This window comes from Hemiscyllium ocellatum, chromosome 13 (assembly GCF_020745735.1).
Source record: "Hemiscyllium ocellatum isolate sHemOce1 chromosome 13, sHemOce1.pat.X.cur, whole genome shotgun sequence".
Classification (NCBI taxonomy): Eukaryota; Metazoa; Chordata; class Chondrichthyes; order Orectolobiformes; family Hemiscylliidae; genus Hemiscyllium; species Hemiscyllium ocellatum.
Genome location: NC_083413.1, coordinates 50,366,970 through 50,383,893, shown reverse-complemented (window position 1 = coordinate 50,383,893; position 16,924 = coordinate 50,366,970). Strand labels below are relative to the sequence as shown.

The window sequence follows — 16,924 nt, the reverse complement described above, 5'->3', positions numbered from 1 at the left end:
TCGGTAGCCTCTTTCAAACAAAACTCTGATTCAAGTATCTGCAATCTTTCAAACTCAAGTCCACAAAAATTCTTAAATATGAAGCTGCCTTAACAATATGAAAATACAAAATAAGAGCAGGAGGAGGGTACGAGGCACCTGGAATCTGCTCTAATCTTTTATGTCAACTGCAATTTCCCAGCTGATCCCCATATCCCGTAATGTCCATAGACAGAACAGTAGTGGGGAAGACATTTGAATTTGTTATTAAGTTTATGATAACAGATAAATGATGAAAAACCAATGTATGTAATATATTTGGGTTTTCAAAGTCATTACAAAAGATTAAAGTTCATGAGATTGGAGATAATAGATGAGCATGAATTGAATATTGATTTATAGATTTAAAAACAGTAGGAATAAAAAGATAATTTTGTGGATTGAGAACCTCATTAAAATTATGGCCACTCTTTCCCCCGAGAATCTTTTTCAATTAAGAAAATTATATATAATTTTACATAAGAAAACAGGATTAATTAAAGTTTCCCAGCCGATGCTTCAATAAATTATTTTGGAAAACTGTCCCAGTGCATTGTAAGTTGCTTTTGCAATTTGGTTTTCCCAATCTATATTCTGTTTCATGGCCCTCACAATTCTGGCATTATGCATGTTACATGCTCCTTTAATTGATATATGTTTTGTTCCAAACAATAGATACTGTTAAAGTCTGTAAACTCTTCCATTAGTTATTTCTTAGCTCTACTTAGACTAAATTTCCATCTTTATCTTCTAAGGGATTGTCCTTTCTCATTAGAAACAGTAATTCAGGAAAATAATAATAGTTAAACAGACCGCTGCAAGTTAATTAAAGAAAGCCAGCAGGCTTTTCTGAATAGGAAATCTAGTTTAAAGTAGAAACATAGAAACATAGAAGATAGGAGCTGGAGGAAGCCATTTGGCCCTTTAAGCCTGGTCCACCATTCATCGCAATCATGGCTGATCATCCAACTCAATAACCTAATCCTGCTTTCTCCCATAACCTTTAATCCCATTCTCTCCAAGTGTTATATCTAGCTGCCTCTTGAATATATTCAATGCTTTGGCATCAACTACTTCCTGTGGTAATGAATTCCACAGGCTCACCACTCTTTGGGTGAAGAATTGTCTCCTCATCTCCATCCTGAATGGTCTACTCCGAATCCTCAGACTGTGACCCCGGTTCTGGTCACACCCATCATCGGGAACATCCTCCTGGCATCTAACCTGTCTCGTCCTGATAGAATTTTATTAGCTTCTATGAGGTTCCTCCGATTCATCCAAACTCCAACGAAAATAATCCTAACCTCATTGATCGCTCCTCATACATGAGTCTTGTCAACCTTGGAATCAACCTGGTAAACCTTCGCTGCACTCCTTCAGGAGAATGAGCATCCTCCCTCAGAAAAGGAGACCAAAACTGCACACAATATTCTAGGTGTGGCCTCACCATGGCCTGTATAATAACTAACTTACAGGAGTTGTTTGGAAGGGAAATAAAGAAAATTAGATATAATTTTACATAAGAAAACAGGATTAATTAAAGTTAATTAATTAATTTAATGAGAGCAATGCAGTTTATATCATGAAACGTGTTTCTAAAATGTGTTTGATGCAGTACTATGCAGTAGATTTGTGAGCAAAGTTATAGCTCTTGAAATAAAAATAACAGTAGAAACATGGATGTAAAGCTGGCAGAGGGATAGGAAACGGAGTAGTGATTAATTTTTTTAAAATTTAGTCCATTTTCTAATCAAACTGTTTAGAGATGTTATTACACACCTCTGGAGCAGTTAGGATTTAGAACCTAGGTCTCCCAGTATAGGGGTAGGGACAAAGCCACTGTGCCACAAGATGGGCCTAGTTGTTATGTAGTGAACTAGAGGAAGCTTTGTAATGGAGTTCCTTATCAGTCTGTATTGGGACCATTGTTTTTCCTAATGTATATTAGTAACCCAGACTTCAGTGTAGAATCCATTATTGTGAAGTTTATGGAAGATATAAACTTTGGGAGATATAATGAACTGTGAGGAAGCTAGTGTACAACTTCAAGAGGACATAAACAAGTTAGTGCAATATGTGGACAAATCTAAAGTAAAGACTTTAAATCAAAAGTGGGTGCAAGGGCAGCATGTAAAATGGGGGAGATACTAAACGAGTATTTTGTATCAGTGTTTACTGTGGAAAACGATATGGAAGTTTTGCATGTCGGGAAATAGATGGCGACATCTTGCAAAATGTCCATATTACAGAGGTAGAAGTGCTGGATGTCTTGAAACACATAAAGGTGGATAAATCCCAAGGACCTGATTAGAACTCTGCGGGAAGCTAGGAAAGTGATTGCTGGGTCTCTTGCTGAGATATTTATATCATTGATAGTCACAGGTGAGGTGCCGGAAGACTGGAGGTTGGCTAACATGGTGCCACTGTTTAAGAAGGGTGGTAAGAACAAGCCAGGGAACTATAGACCAGTGAGCCTGACGTCGGTGGTGGGCAGGTTGTTGGAGGGAATCCTGAGGGACAGGATGTACATGTATTTGGAAAGGCAAGGATTGATTAGGGAGAGTTAACATGGCTTTATGCATGGGAAATCATGTCTCACAAATTTAATTGAGTTTTTTGAAGAAGTAACAAAGAGCATTGATGAGGGCAGAGTGGTAGATGTCATCTATATGAACTTCAGTAAATTGTTCAACAAGGTTCCCCATGGGAGACTGGTTCGCAAGATTAAATCTCACGGAATACAGGGAGAACTAGCCATTTGGCTACAGAACTAACTCAAAGGTAGAAGACAGAGGGTGGTGATGGAGGGTTTTTATTCCAGACTGGAGGCCTGTGACCAGTGGTGTGCCACAAGGATCGGTGCTGGGCCCTCTACTTTTTGTCATTTATATAAATGACTTGGATGCGAGCATAAGAGGTACAGTTAGTAAGTTTGCAGATGACATCAAAATTGGAGATGTTGTGGACAGCGAAGAGGATTACCTCAGATTACTACAGGATCTTGATCAAATGGGCCAATAGCTGAGAAGTGGCAGATGGAGTTGAATTCAGATAGAAGCGAAGTGCTGCATTTTGGGAAAGCAAATCTTAGCAGGACTTATACACTTAATGGTAAGATCCTAAGGAGTGCTGCTGAACAAAGAGACCTTGGCGTGCAGGTTCATAGCTCCTTTAAAGTGGAGTTCAGACAGATAGGATAGTGAAGAAGGCGTTTGGAATGCTTTCCTTTATCGGTCAGAGTATTGAGTACAGGAGTTTGGAGGTCATGTTGCAGCTGTACAGGACATTGGTTAGGCCACTCTTGGGATATTGCATGCAATTCTGGTCTCCTCCCTATCGGAAAGATGTTGTGAAACTTGAAAATGTTCAGAAAAAATTGACAAGGATGTTTCCAGGCTTGGGGGATTTGAGCTACAGGGAGAGGCTGAACAGGCTGGAACTGTTTTCCCTGGAACATCGGAGGCTGGGCAGGTGATCTTATAGAGGTTTACAAAATTATGATGGGCATGGATAGGAGAAATAGACAAAGTCTTTTCCCTGGAGTGGGGGAGTCCAGAACTAGAGGGCATAGGTTCAGGGTGAGAGCGGAAAGATATAAAAGAGACCTAAGGGGCAACTCTTTCATGCAGAGGGTGGTACATGTATGGAATGAACTGCCAGAGGAAGTGGTGGAGGCTGGTACAATTGCAACATTTAAAAGGCATTTGAATGGGTATATGAATAGGAAGGATTTGGAGGGATATGGGCTGGATACTGGCAGGTGGGACTAGATTGGGTTGGGATATCTGGTCGGCATGGACAGGTTGGACCAAAGGGTCTGTTTCCATCTCTATGATTCTATGACTCTTTGTCCTGGATGCATATGTACCTAAATCATTGAAGGTGACTGAACAGGCTGACAGAATAGTAAACAAAGCACACATTATCTGAGGCATTTATAATAGGGACATTGAGTACAAATGCAAAGGTTGCAAGACGGACATATATGTCGCATTGGTTCTGCCTGGCTGAAATATTGCATCTAGTTCTGGGTGCCGCACTTGAGGAAGTATGTGAAGGAGTGCAGAAAAGATTCACAAGAATGGATGAGGAACTTGACTTATGAAGTTGGGATTGTTTACCTTGAAAACGAGATGGCTGAGAAGAGAAATGTTCGATGTAGTCATTGAGCCATACAGCATGGAAACAGACCCTTCGGTCTGACCATCCATGCCAGCCAGGTATTCTAAACTGAGCTAGTCCCATTTGCCTGTGTTTGGCCTATATCCCTCTAAAGCATTCCTGTTCATGTACCTATCTAAATGTCTTTTAACTGTCATAATGGTACCCGTCTCTCTCACTTCTTCTGGCAGGTCAATCTATAAATGCATCACCTCATGCAAAACAAAAACCCAGATCCCTCTTAAATCTTTCTCCTCTCAGCTTAAACTTCAAAATCATGAGGGTTCTGTACAGAAGAAATGGGAAGAAACTGTTCCCATTCATGAATGATTGAGAACCAGGGCGTGCAAATATAAAGAAATTGACAAAAGGAGTGAAAGCAATATGAAAAAATTTATTTTTCACTCAATGAGTCATTAAGGTCTGGAATGCTCTGCCTGAGTGTGTAGTGGAGGCAGATCAACTGATGCATTCAAATTGGAATGAGGTTATCTGAAAAAGGATGGATGTTCTCCATGTGGTCAAGAAAGTGGCTACCTCTTGGAACTCTGTCCAATTGAGGTGAATGGACCCGTAGCTGGGATCCATTAGGATGGTATTCAACTGTCTTAGGTTGCCAACCTCACCACCCGAGGTGGACACTGACGAAGTATGAGGAGGTGAGAAGGCACCTACCATCCCCTTTTCCAGTCACAGAAAAGGTAAATACGAGCGCTAAAGCGTGAGGGCCTTCAGGTATGAGGAGGAACGACCCCACAGTAATGGGCACTAAGACATTTGTGGGTGAGCTTTGGACTGTTGCCATCCACATTGACGAGAGATACTGATGTCTACAAAACCTGACACTGAAAGCCACCACTCTTTTGCAGATGACCATTAGAGGGTATGTCAGCTGGAAAATCCATTTGTCAGGATAGTACCCTTGATGGGTTTCATTGTTCACCCACCTTGTGCAAGCACATATCCATCTTTGTCTTCACCTCAACATGCTGGATATTCTATGAAGACAGTCATGTGACCAGCTGACATGATTTTATTTCCATTTTCCTGACCCAGCTCTCCACTCTGGACTTGCTCCCACAGACCATTGAAAAGTCAGCTACATCTCTCAATGTTCTGAAAAAGAGTCATATCAGACTCGAAACATTAAATCTGTTCCTCTCTCCACAAATTCTATGAGATCTGCTGAGATTCTCCAACATTCTGATTCTGTTTTAGATTTCCAGCATCCACAGTATTTTGCTTTTAACTTGGTAATGGCTGTTCGATCAAACCAATTTACTCTATGCTCTTAATTCATTGCTGGTCTTGTCCTTGGCGGACATTGGTATTTAAAAGCTGGGAGAGAATTGGAGGCCCAGGGGGAATCAGATGCCTCAAGGAGTAGGATGGGGAATCAAATCCAGAGGCCTTAGAGAACATCTTATTGCCATTGCCCTAATAGGGAGATTTCTCCAGCAAACACCCAGAGATATGTGTGAAGGCATTAATTTCCCAAATCTATTGATCCTGTGTAGATAAAGCTGCTAAGTTACCTGACATCCAGGAAACCTGGCTGACAGCAAAGCTACAGGCCCGAAGACAATGAGGTTCACAGTTGTATCATCATACTTAAAGCTTCAACCTGCTGCTTGAAATGGGTTGGTACCTACCCAGTTTCCAGCCTCAGTTTAAGCTGGAAGTGATGATTGGGAGGCAGGTTTGGGTCCGCAAATATATATTTCAGACTTTATCTCCCGGCCCATTTCAAATTCACTAATTTGTTTACAAGGTTAATGGTCAGAACTTGAGTTTGCATCTACTCAGTACAGAGATAAGAGAAAGTAAAGCATTTGATATAGGGAACTAATTTATTTGCATAAATTTTGATTAATTTTAGAAATTATAAGAGGTGGTGCAACTTATAATCAGATGCTTGTGATATTGCTTCAAGCAATTGAAGAGCTTCTATCTTCTTTATGGTTGAAAATGTCACAGTATTCAAAAGTATTAAATGTAAGCATTAAATGAGAGTCTAATTCACTCAGGAAGAAAAACACTATTTTTGCAGTGAAAATTTAACAAAATAACTGTACAAAACTGCATGCAAACAGATGGGTATATTAGTAGATTCATATTTTTCCTGTATTTTACTAATTACAGTTTGTACTGTTGTGCTAAAATGGGATTTTTCTTCTAAAAGATGTAGTGATTGCATAACACAAATTACTTTTTAAGGACAAGGTAACTTTTGAGTACTATTGATTTTGCAACATTTCACCATGTTCTTGAATCTATGCCAGTTCCTAGAACATTTCCAGATGATACTCAGCGAATGCTTATATTGGATTACATCAGTATTATCTCCAGGGGTTCTTTAGCAGCCAGCTCTTTAATATCAACTGCCAATAGGTTTCCCAGTTCAGGAAACTGAATTCTTTAAAAAAAGTTATGAATAAGTGAACAATTGAAATATCTCATGACATAAACTTATATAGTCATGCATGAAGTTTTATAAAGATCCATAATGGCACAAAAATAAATTCATCTCAACCATAATAAAAGCAAATTACTGCAGATATCTCAACCATATATTATTTTATCATCTTTGTGTAATTTACAAAGACAGTTAAGACTTTCTTGAGGCAAGAATTTGCACATGTTCTGTACACTGAGACTCTGTAATTCCTCTATTAGGATCAAGTAATTTGGTTAGATTTCATACTTAAAGGCAGAACTATGTGAATAAATCAGATAATTAAGATGTTATTACAGGAGAAAAATGTCTTGTCAGTTTCTTTGATGAACTAATTCCTTCACTCTGTGTTGTTCCAAATAATGTTATTGTTAAGACAAATGACAATCACTGCTAGCAGCCTTTCTTTTCCATAATATGAAGTTACCTCCCTGTGTCACTTCCATCAATGGTGAGGGAAACCAAAATTCTAGTAAATTCCTTTACAATCCCAATGAGACAGCTGTAGCGAGTAAAACAAATTTGGAGAATGGAATGTCGGGATGGGGGTGGGGGGGCAAGGATTGCAGCCCTTATCAAGAAAACACACTTTATTTACTGTTTGAACAAAAAAACTTTTAAATAATATTTGTTCATGCAACAGCTGATATTCAGCTTGGCATATTGTATGACACTAAAACCTGCTGTCTTTGTACATGGAAAACAACATTGTCCAAATGTGGACAAAAGACCTGAACTCCATGGATGAGATGAGATGGTTGTGCACCCTGGCATCCTTTCATGATTAGCTCCTTCTCGTCTCCTAAATGCCCTCTCAGAATTTCATTGGTACCAGCATTGATACCACTCTGTTGGTGAAGAATTTGCCCAAGGGGTTATTGGAATCAAACTGCCAGCAGGAATAAAATAAAACACTGTTAATAAATGTTTTCTTAATGCACACAGTTATTGAAACTGCATAGTGTTCAAATACCCAGACATTTTCTTCTGTCAGCTCACTGACTTATACATCTAGTATGAGGGTCTTGGAGCAGAAATCCAGATTGATGTGTCACTCCTGTGTCTGTAATGAGAAGTGAAGTCAGAATGCAGAAGAAATTTGCTGACATTGAGCAAATTACCCAGGCAAATGAATGCAATGGAACCCATATCATTTCACTGCAGCTTTTGGTTTTCTTCAGGCAGTAGGTTAACATTCTTTGTTGCACCCACAGCTTGTTTGCCTTAAGATAGGACACACTATACGCTGAGCCAGATTTAACAAATTAGTAAAGGTCAGTTTAGCTTTGCATTTTTACTTGACATGTAGAATTATACATCAATCAGTGACAGAGAGGAGAGGACAGGAAGGAAAGGGAAACCCAGAACTTGAAATTTTATGTCAGGAAATTATAGATGGTGTCATCAGCACAAGGAGAGGATTTGAAACTTCTAAAGATTTGCAGCCTCTTGCTATGGTAGCAATGAGTTTTTCTTGATCATGCAAAGGCTGCTTGATATGGACCACCCACTCCGCTTCAGTGCCAATCAACAAGTAAGTCAGACTGCTAGCAGCTAGGATAGAGGTTGAGTTAGGGACAATAACATGTGTGTGTGTCAATCCCAGTCTGTGCAGTGGAGTGTGATCTCCAATGATTTTGGCTACCCCTGCCATTGGACAAAGATCTTACTCTGCCCATAACAAGGTAGTCTGTGTTCAGCAGCCATTCCACATTAAAAATAAACTTCCAAATTGGCATCTATGTCAGGCAGCATCCAAAGAGCAGGAGAATCAACGTTTCAAGCATGAGCCCTTCTTCAGGAAGGGCTCATGCCCGAAGAAGCTCATTCCTGAAGAAGGGCTCATGCCCGAAATGTTGATTTTCCTGCTCTTTGGATGCTGCCTGACCTGCTGCACTTTTCCAGCAACACATTTTCAGCTCTGATCTCCAGCATCTGCAGTCCTCACTTTCTCCTGGCATCTATGTCCCCTCAATATGAAGTTTGGGTGGGTCCTGAACCATCATGACCTTATAAGATTGATTGAGTTTTCAGTAATATTGTCTTTTTTTTAATTCCTTCATGGGATGAGAGTGTCACTGACTAAGCCAGCATTTATTCCCCATCCCTAGTTGCCCAGGCAATAATTATGAGCCAATTAGATTGCTGTGGGTCTTGAGTTACATGTAGGCCCGACCAGTGAGGATGGTAGATTTTCTTCCAAATGGACATTAGTGAATTAGATGGATTTTTCTGACAGTTGACAACTATTGCATGGTCATTATTAGACTGTGAGTTTCAGATTTTTAAAATGGAATTAAAACTCCACCATCTGCCTTGGCAGGATTCAAACCTGGGTCTCAGGATTAATAATCTATTGCTAATACCACTCAGCTGTCATCTACCACCCCCTTACTGAATCAGGTGAAGAATTTGATTATTTTTGATTGGTTGTGGCGAGTTGTAAGAAAGTCAAGATAATCACCCATGTCCGAAGTAATATCATTAGTTTATAGTTTATTATTGTTTTTATATCTCTAATGTAAACATCAGCTAACAAATGTGAAAATGCTTTGATGTAAAATATTTTTACTCAAAGGCACAGACAAATTATAAAATTGTTTTGTTTTGTAATAATGTGTAACAGACCTATTTATGTCAGTTTGTGTGGCTGTTTTGAACTCTAATTTGCTTTAGTTGACAACAGCTCTTGAGAGGTCATCAATGGTTCTATTATTAAAGGCCACCATTGGGTTTTAGAGAATATTTATTTATGTCAATTGGAGTGTTTGGGATGATATGAAGAAACAAATGGGTGGCACATCATACTCTAAGCAGGCATATAAATTGTTCGACTGATATCACATTATCTTAGTAGAGATTGATGTTATTACGTTAATAGAGACAAACTGTGATAAAAGAGATGTGATTGTCATTTCAAGGATCAATTGGGCTAAAAGGAAGTGAAATCAATGGATCATCATCACTTTGAGAGAAACCAGTGAGGAATTGAACATATACTATTTTGCGAGGCCATGGATTGAAAAGCTAATTAGTGAATACACAGGAATGAGGAATGAGGAAGGGTTAACAGTGCTTCTCCTTGAGTTAGTGGGCAGCAGAAAAGACAGAAGTTAACAGGAAAGGACAAGAGACATGTGCCTAGTCAACCTGAAATGCAAGCTGGTATTCCAAAGTGGATTGGTTGAAAATCATTTTTATTAAGTATCATTCATTTTGTACTTGTTAGGTTAAACTTAATGAATTCTGTAAAGTTTGTGAAAATGTACATGTACCTGGAACAGGCAGCCCCAGCAGTCACACACCTGAACATTGCAACTATCATAAGCCAGGAAATGCCAGGCTGTGACATTAACATTGCTGCCTACAGCAAAATGTAGTGGGCACAAGGTCAGCTCAAAGAACAGCGTGGCAGTGGATGCACTTTCCTGAAGAGGAAATAAATCTGTAGAAGGTTGATGATTCCATGGCTTTGATTTTGCTGTTTAAAAAAAAGAAACCAGTTATTCATCTCAATGAGCCTTCCATGTGGGATAACCAAGTGACTCATATCACTTTGGCTTACCATAATCCAGAAGCTGCATGCCACAGTCATCAGTACATATACCACTCCATAGAAGCAATGGATGAGACTAAAGAGGAATTCTACTCCAACCTTGATCAATCATTATTCCTGGTCCCATAGGGAAACAAACTGATACTGTCTGTGATTTCAATGCTAGTCAATCTCTTTACTCAGAGAGTAGTAGGGGCATGGAATGCCTTGCCTGCAACAATAGTAGACTCACCAACTTTAAGGGCATTCAAATGGTTATTGGATAAACATATGGATGAAAATGGAATAGTGTAGGTTAGATAGGCTTCAGATTGGTTCCACAGGTCAATGCAACATTGAAGCACCAATGTATGATTTGGCAAAGAAGGTGTAAGGAAGACAAACAGCAATGTCATCATCCTTCTGACAAAATGAGGAGAGCATGGCCTCTTCGGGAACCACAGATTGTCCAGTGGACTGGTCTGCCCTTCAATCTATCGCAATTAGCACTAGACTTTGGTTTTCTCTACCAGAAAACATCAGCACTGATCTATTAGGAACAAATAAGAGATCCAGGAGCTACTGAATTGCATTGACAAGACATTCTTGAACTGGGAACATAATCAAAAGCCAAAGGAAAGAAAGCAGGCCTGCAAAACATGAGAAGGCCAAGGTCAAATGAAATAAACCATAGCCTAAAGAAAAGATGGTGAGTGGAAAACACACAGGAAATGCAGCAAATCACCGACATATGCATAGATTCTTCAGTGCAGACAAGCCTGAGCACTTGATGATCTATTACTCTGAATGCTAAGTACACTGTAGAAGTCATCAAAGACTGAGAGGCAGTCAGCATTATTTGGAAGGAACAATTTGTGGATCCCTGATTCACAACTGAGCTTCACTCTTTGATGCGGGTGTTTTCAAGCACTTTCCACCATCTCAGCAAAACCTCAATCAGACGGGAAGTTGAAGCAACCATCCAACAGCTCAGACCGAATAACCCAGTGGCACAGCTGGAATCCCTGCAGAAGTACTGAAATACAACAGAGAAGCACTTTTGACACAATTACTCAACCTCATTTCTGTCATCTGGAGGGAGAAAAGAAATCTCCAGATTTCTCCACATCAGATCTCCAAACTGCTGTGACTGTGGCCATCTTCAAGAAAATGGATAATTGATTATGCTAACTACAAAGGGATCTCCCTACTGTCTGCCATGTAGAAGGTTCTTGCAAAAGTCCTCTTCCGTCACCTTCTCCCAATGGCTGAGGAGCTTCTTCCAGAGTCCAAATGCATTTCCAGCCATGAAAAGATACAATGCGCATGATCTTCAGAGCAAGACAAATCCAAAGGTGCAGACAGCGACAACAATCTTTGACCATGACCACCTTCAACTTCATAATGTCCTCTGACACTGTCAACCCAGAGCGATTGTGGGGCATCCTCCTCAAGTTTGGCCCTTTTCAGTAATTCATTACTGTCCTGTCTGCTGCACAGTAACATGTAAACTATGATCCTCCTGGGTAGATTCACTACAGACCTGATGTATTGTACAAACTGGAGCCAATTAAAGCTGGAGCCAATGCTCCTCTTTTTCCTCCTCCTTAGTGCATTACTGCAGCCCATATCCTTGAATCTTCCTGTGGGAAGAAGCTTCTCTACAGGATAGGTAAGACATTGCTCAGTATGTATCAGCTCCAGTTCAAAATCAAGACTATTCCAACTGCTTATTATGCTGCAGTGCACAGATGATATTTGTGTGTAAGGGCATGTGTATGTATGTGTATATATACACTAAGTCTGAGCTCCAAATTGTCTTCTTCACATTCACATGTATGAGAGACTGGGCCTTTCATAAACATCTGTTAGACAAGGTCTTCTATCATTCTATAACCAACTTGCAACACTGACTGCAGACTATCATCATCCACAGCACGCTTCGGACCAGATGGATGAATTCTTATATCCCTGGAGCCTCCTTTCAATGATTGTAGACATTGTTTCTAATGTTGAATTTAATCATCAATGTGCCAGGCAACACAGTACAATACCTGACAAATAGTGTGCTTGATGATGTAGACCTTCAAACCAGTACAAAGCTCATGATCTAAAAAAACAATAAGTTACCTGCCCCTGTGTACACACTGTAGGCCTGAACAATGTACAGCAGACACCTCAGATCTCTTGAATAATCGCAGCAATGGTGACAGGAAAGGCACCCCCAATTTCAGTGTCCTCTTTCAGGCCAGCATCCAGGTGTTGGTTACTGTCAATTGGATGCAGTGGGTGGGCCCATCATCCATTTATCTGATACAAGATTTCCATCAAGCTTTGTCATGGCAACACTTTCCAGGAGGGGAAGGATATACTTCAAGGACATGGTCAAAGCCTCTCTGAAAAAAACGGTATATATCCCATCAACTCAGGGAAATATCCTACTCAAGACCTTCCAAACTACAGAAGAAGCCACTGTAAAAATGTCATCTATTTCAAGGTCTCCAAAAAGCCTAGGAGATTACCAAACAGTGGAAGGAGTGGGTGAAACTCTGAGCATTTCAGTCCCACACAACTCCCTTTCTAAACTCCAATTAACTCCTTTGTGGAAGGATGTGCAGTTCCAGCTGCAGCCTGTTCAGTCACCTCAGGACCCACTAGTCCAGAGTGGAAGACAGTACACACTGCTGTAACTGAATGTCAGTGACAGAGGGAATGGGTGCTTGTGGATGTGTTGCCAATCAAGTGGACTACTTTGTCCTGGAAAGTGTTAAGCTTCGTGAGTGTTGATTTTTAAAAAAACCATTAAACACTACAGTAAGTGGTCACTATGGTTTAACTTTAGGCATACTTTATTGCTTCATAAGCCTAATGATTATCAGAGCAAGGTCAAAGAGGAGAGCCAGAATCAGTCACTCCCATTTCAGCCCTATCTCTGTGGAGTAGCTATTTAATATGATCTTGTAACATCCAACAGACAACAACAACTAGAGAATGCTCATGTTGGCATCATGTACTGACTTCACTTTAACCACTTAGCCTGAGGCAGACTCAAGTGCAGAAATGGGTGATGTATGTGCTATGATGTCTGTTCCCTTGGGAAATTGTTAATATTAAATAAACTTTGTTGGTTGGATCATTGCAATATTGCGCAGTGCCAAAGTTCACATAGTACAGTGCATAGTACCTTGGCAGAGACTTAGCATTTTGCAAGTTTAAAGGGTCCTTTCTGTCAATTTTGCATGGCTAATTAGAAAGGGCATAAAAACATTAAAATTAAGAACTGTGATTACGAATAGCCATGGTCGGAGCTGCACCACTGATTGGTCATGCTCCAGCAAGAGCTGTGTGATGTCATAACCAATTTATCAACACTTTGAATGACTACACTGTCGACTACACTGTTCTACAGTCAGATATAGGAGTAACTCGTGAATTGGCAGTTACATTTCTTTGGTTACATGATGCCAGAGGCTATAAAGGCATTACGAAGCCTCTTGACTTATGCGTTAAATACAAACGCGTGTAATCATGCTCACTGTAGAAACTGTTCATCATTTGCTATACTACCATAACTTTTGTGCCTATTCAAATGAGTGACAGACAGTAATGAGAACATTTAAGTTGAATTCGGCAACAAGATTAACAGCAATATCTGCTTACCTTAAATCACTTTAACACGATTGCAATTATCAAATAAAGTTTCTGCAGGAGTTTATTTTGTAAACTTGGAGTTGGTGGTCAAAGCAAACATTTATATATGCTGCCAATTTCCATTCCATCTCAAATTTTAGGATTCACGATTAAGTTTAGCGTGATAGCAGTGATCATCTGACCTGAAATCCAGGGAGAAAACTGAACTCCAAATTCAGTAAATAACATGGATAGGATTTGGTCCTTCGTGCCTACTTCTCCATTCAGTAAGATCATTCGTGATTTTCTACCTCCGCTACATCTTCCTGCCCTGTCCCTGAATCCTTTGGCACTGCTATAGTATCTAAATATCTATCAATCTTTGACTCAATGACTGAGAATCCAAAATCTTCTCAGGTAGAGAATTTCAAAAATTCCCATCATTTGGATGAATTCATTTCCCTTTAGTAGTAAGTGCTAAGGAAGTTCGTGTTTGATCCCTGCTTCAGCCAGAGAGACTATCCACAACTAGAGCACCAAATCACAGGCCTCAAAGGTACTTTAGAAATCTGAAGAAATAAATAAGACTGACTTCCAAAAAATGAAACCAGATGGATCCAACATTCAATGCTTCTACGGATTACCAAAAGTTCACAAACCAGGAGCCCCCCCTCAGATCTGTGGTCTCACTACCTGGAACACCAACTTAGGGATTGTTCAAGGAGCTACACCAAAAACGAAAACACTTAGTAGAAGACTCACTCCACTCCACCCAAGAATTCCTGAAGACCCATCAAAGACACCAAGAAAGAAGAGGATAAAATAATGATATCCTTTAATGTAACAGCCCTGTTTACATCCAACAACATCAACCTGGCCAAAGAAACACTGACTACATTATTAGAAGAACCAAAGACACATGCACCAAGCACCACCAACCTCATTAGTAAGGACAACATCGTCAAGCTGCTGTGCCTATGCCTTACCACCCACTTCATCTTCAACAACAAAACCGACAGACAAACCGACAGAACTCCCATGGGATCTCCGATATCAGAGTTAATGGCAAAAGCAATAATGCAGAGACTCGAACAAACAGCTCTGCCAACCATCCAACCCAAACTTTGGGTCCGCTACATGGATGACACTTTTGTCATCACTACACAAATCAAATTAGAGGAAACCTTCAAGACCATCAATAATACCCTTACTGGCATAAAATTCACTAAGGAGGAGGAAAACAACAACAAACTCCGATTCCTTGATATCGCAGTAGAGCAAACAGCCAATGGGGAGCTTCAAACTGGCATCTACAGAAAAACAACACATACGGACCAAATACTGAACTACAGAAGCAATCATCCCAACATCCACAAACGAAATTGCATTAGAATATTATTTCAACAAGCCACCATACACTGCAGCATAGAGGAACTATGCAGAGCAGAGGAAAATCATCTATATGGTGTATTTAAAAAGAACAAGTACCCAATGAACAGTCTGCCAATTTCTCAGCAACAAATACAAACAAGCAGACAAAACATGTCCAGAAACCCGAGCAACTCTCCTCTACATCAAAGACATCTCAGAACTGAATGCCAGACTACTCAGACCTCTTGGCACCATGGTAGCCCACAAACCCACTAACACACTAAAACAGCAGCTAATGAACTTGAAGAACCCTATACTGACAACAAACGAAACTTATGTCATTTACAAAATATCTTGCAAGAACTGTAACAAACATTATTGGACAAACAGACAGAAAACTAGCCACCAAGATACATGGACATCAACTAGCCACAAAAAGACATGACCCACTTTCACCTGTGTCCTTACATACAGATAAGGGAGGACACCACTTCAACTAGGATGACACATCCATCCTAGAACAAGTCAAACAGAGACAAGCATGAACATTCTTAGAAGTATAGCATTCCAACTGGAACTCTATCAACAAACACATTGACTTGGATCCCATTTATCACCCCATGAGAAAAAGAACAGGAAATGACATCACTACATGAAATGATGTCATCACAGGAAATGACAAACCAACCAAATGAAACCTAAATACATAAATAGAAAGTGGACCATGCCACCAGCGCTTCATCCAGAGGCTTACTAATGATGTTACCTAGTATGATGACAAAACATCTGAAAGTGAACCTTGCAGCTCAGTGAGCAAACCTACATCCACCTGAGCTACAAATCTTCTCAAAACTTGCTCGGACTATCCTCCCAGCTTCATCTCAGTCAAGCCTTTTATTCAAAACTATGGGGAATAAAGACCTAGTCTATTCAATTTTGCTGCATTCAGCAATCTTGTTTTACTGCCAAACAGTCAAAGTAAATATATCCTCCCTTAGTTAAGGAGACCAAAACTGTAGACAATACTCCAAATGTAATTTATCGATTCCTGTAAATTTGTAGCAAAACTTGCTTACTCAAATCCCTTTGTAATAGAGGCTAACATTCAATGTGCTTTCTTGATTCTGCATTATTTTTAAATCAACAGTGGAACATGGGCATTGTTGGCTGGTCAGCATTTATTGCCTGTCCCTAGTTGCCCTTGAAACGATGATGGTGAGCTGCCTTCTTGAACCACAGCAGTGAACATGGTGTAGGTTGGCCCACAATACCATTAGAGAGGGAATTCCAGGATTTTGATCCAGCGACTGTGAAGGAACAGTGATATATTCCAAGTCAGGATGCTGAATGGCTTGTAGTAGAAGTAGGTGTTGATGTTCCAATGTATCTGCTATCCTTGTCCTTTTAAACGGTAAACCTCTTGGGTTTTAAAAATGCTGTCAAAGGAGCTATGGTGGCTTGCTGCAATATATCTTGGAGCTGATACAGTCACGTAATGGAAATACTTGAAATTTCCTTTTATTGCAAAGTTGTAACATATGCTTGTTTGCTGTCTACTGCTTGAGAACAAGGATTGTACAGGTGGGCCCAATAGAAGGAATTCATTTGATTTGTCAAAGGTTTCACCATCAGCCAAGAAGGATGAGGGCAGATCATTGAAAGACTTTGCCAATGGTCCAGTGTTTATACAATATTTATTGATTCAAAAAAAAGTATGAAGTCTGCAGGAGAGCATGATCTAAATTGTCTAAATT

At 39.9% G+C, this 16,924-nt stretch overlaps 1 protein-coding gene across 4 annotated transcripts in view; it reads left to right on the top strand.

Annotated features, from left to right (window-relative positions):
• veph1 (ventricular zone expressed PH domain-containing 1) overlaps positions 1-16,924 on the top strand; it is a 264,411-nt gene that overhangs the window by 222,698 nt on the left and 24,789 nt on the right. The window lies entirely within an intron of this gene.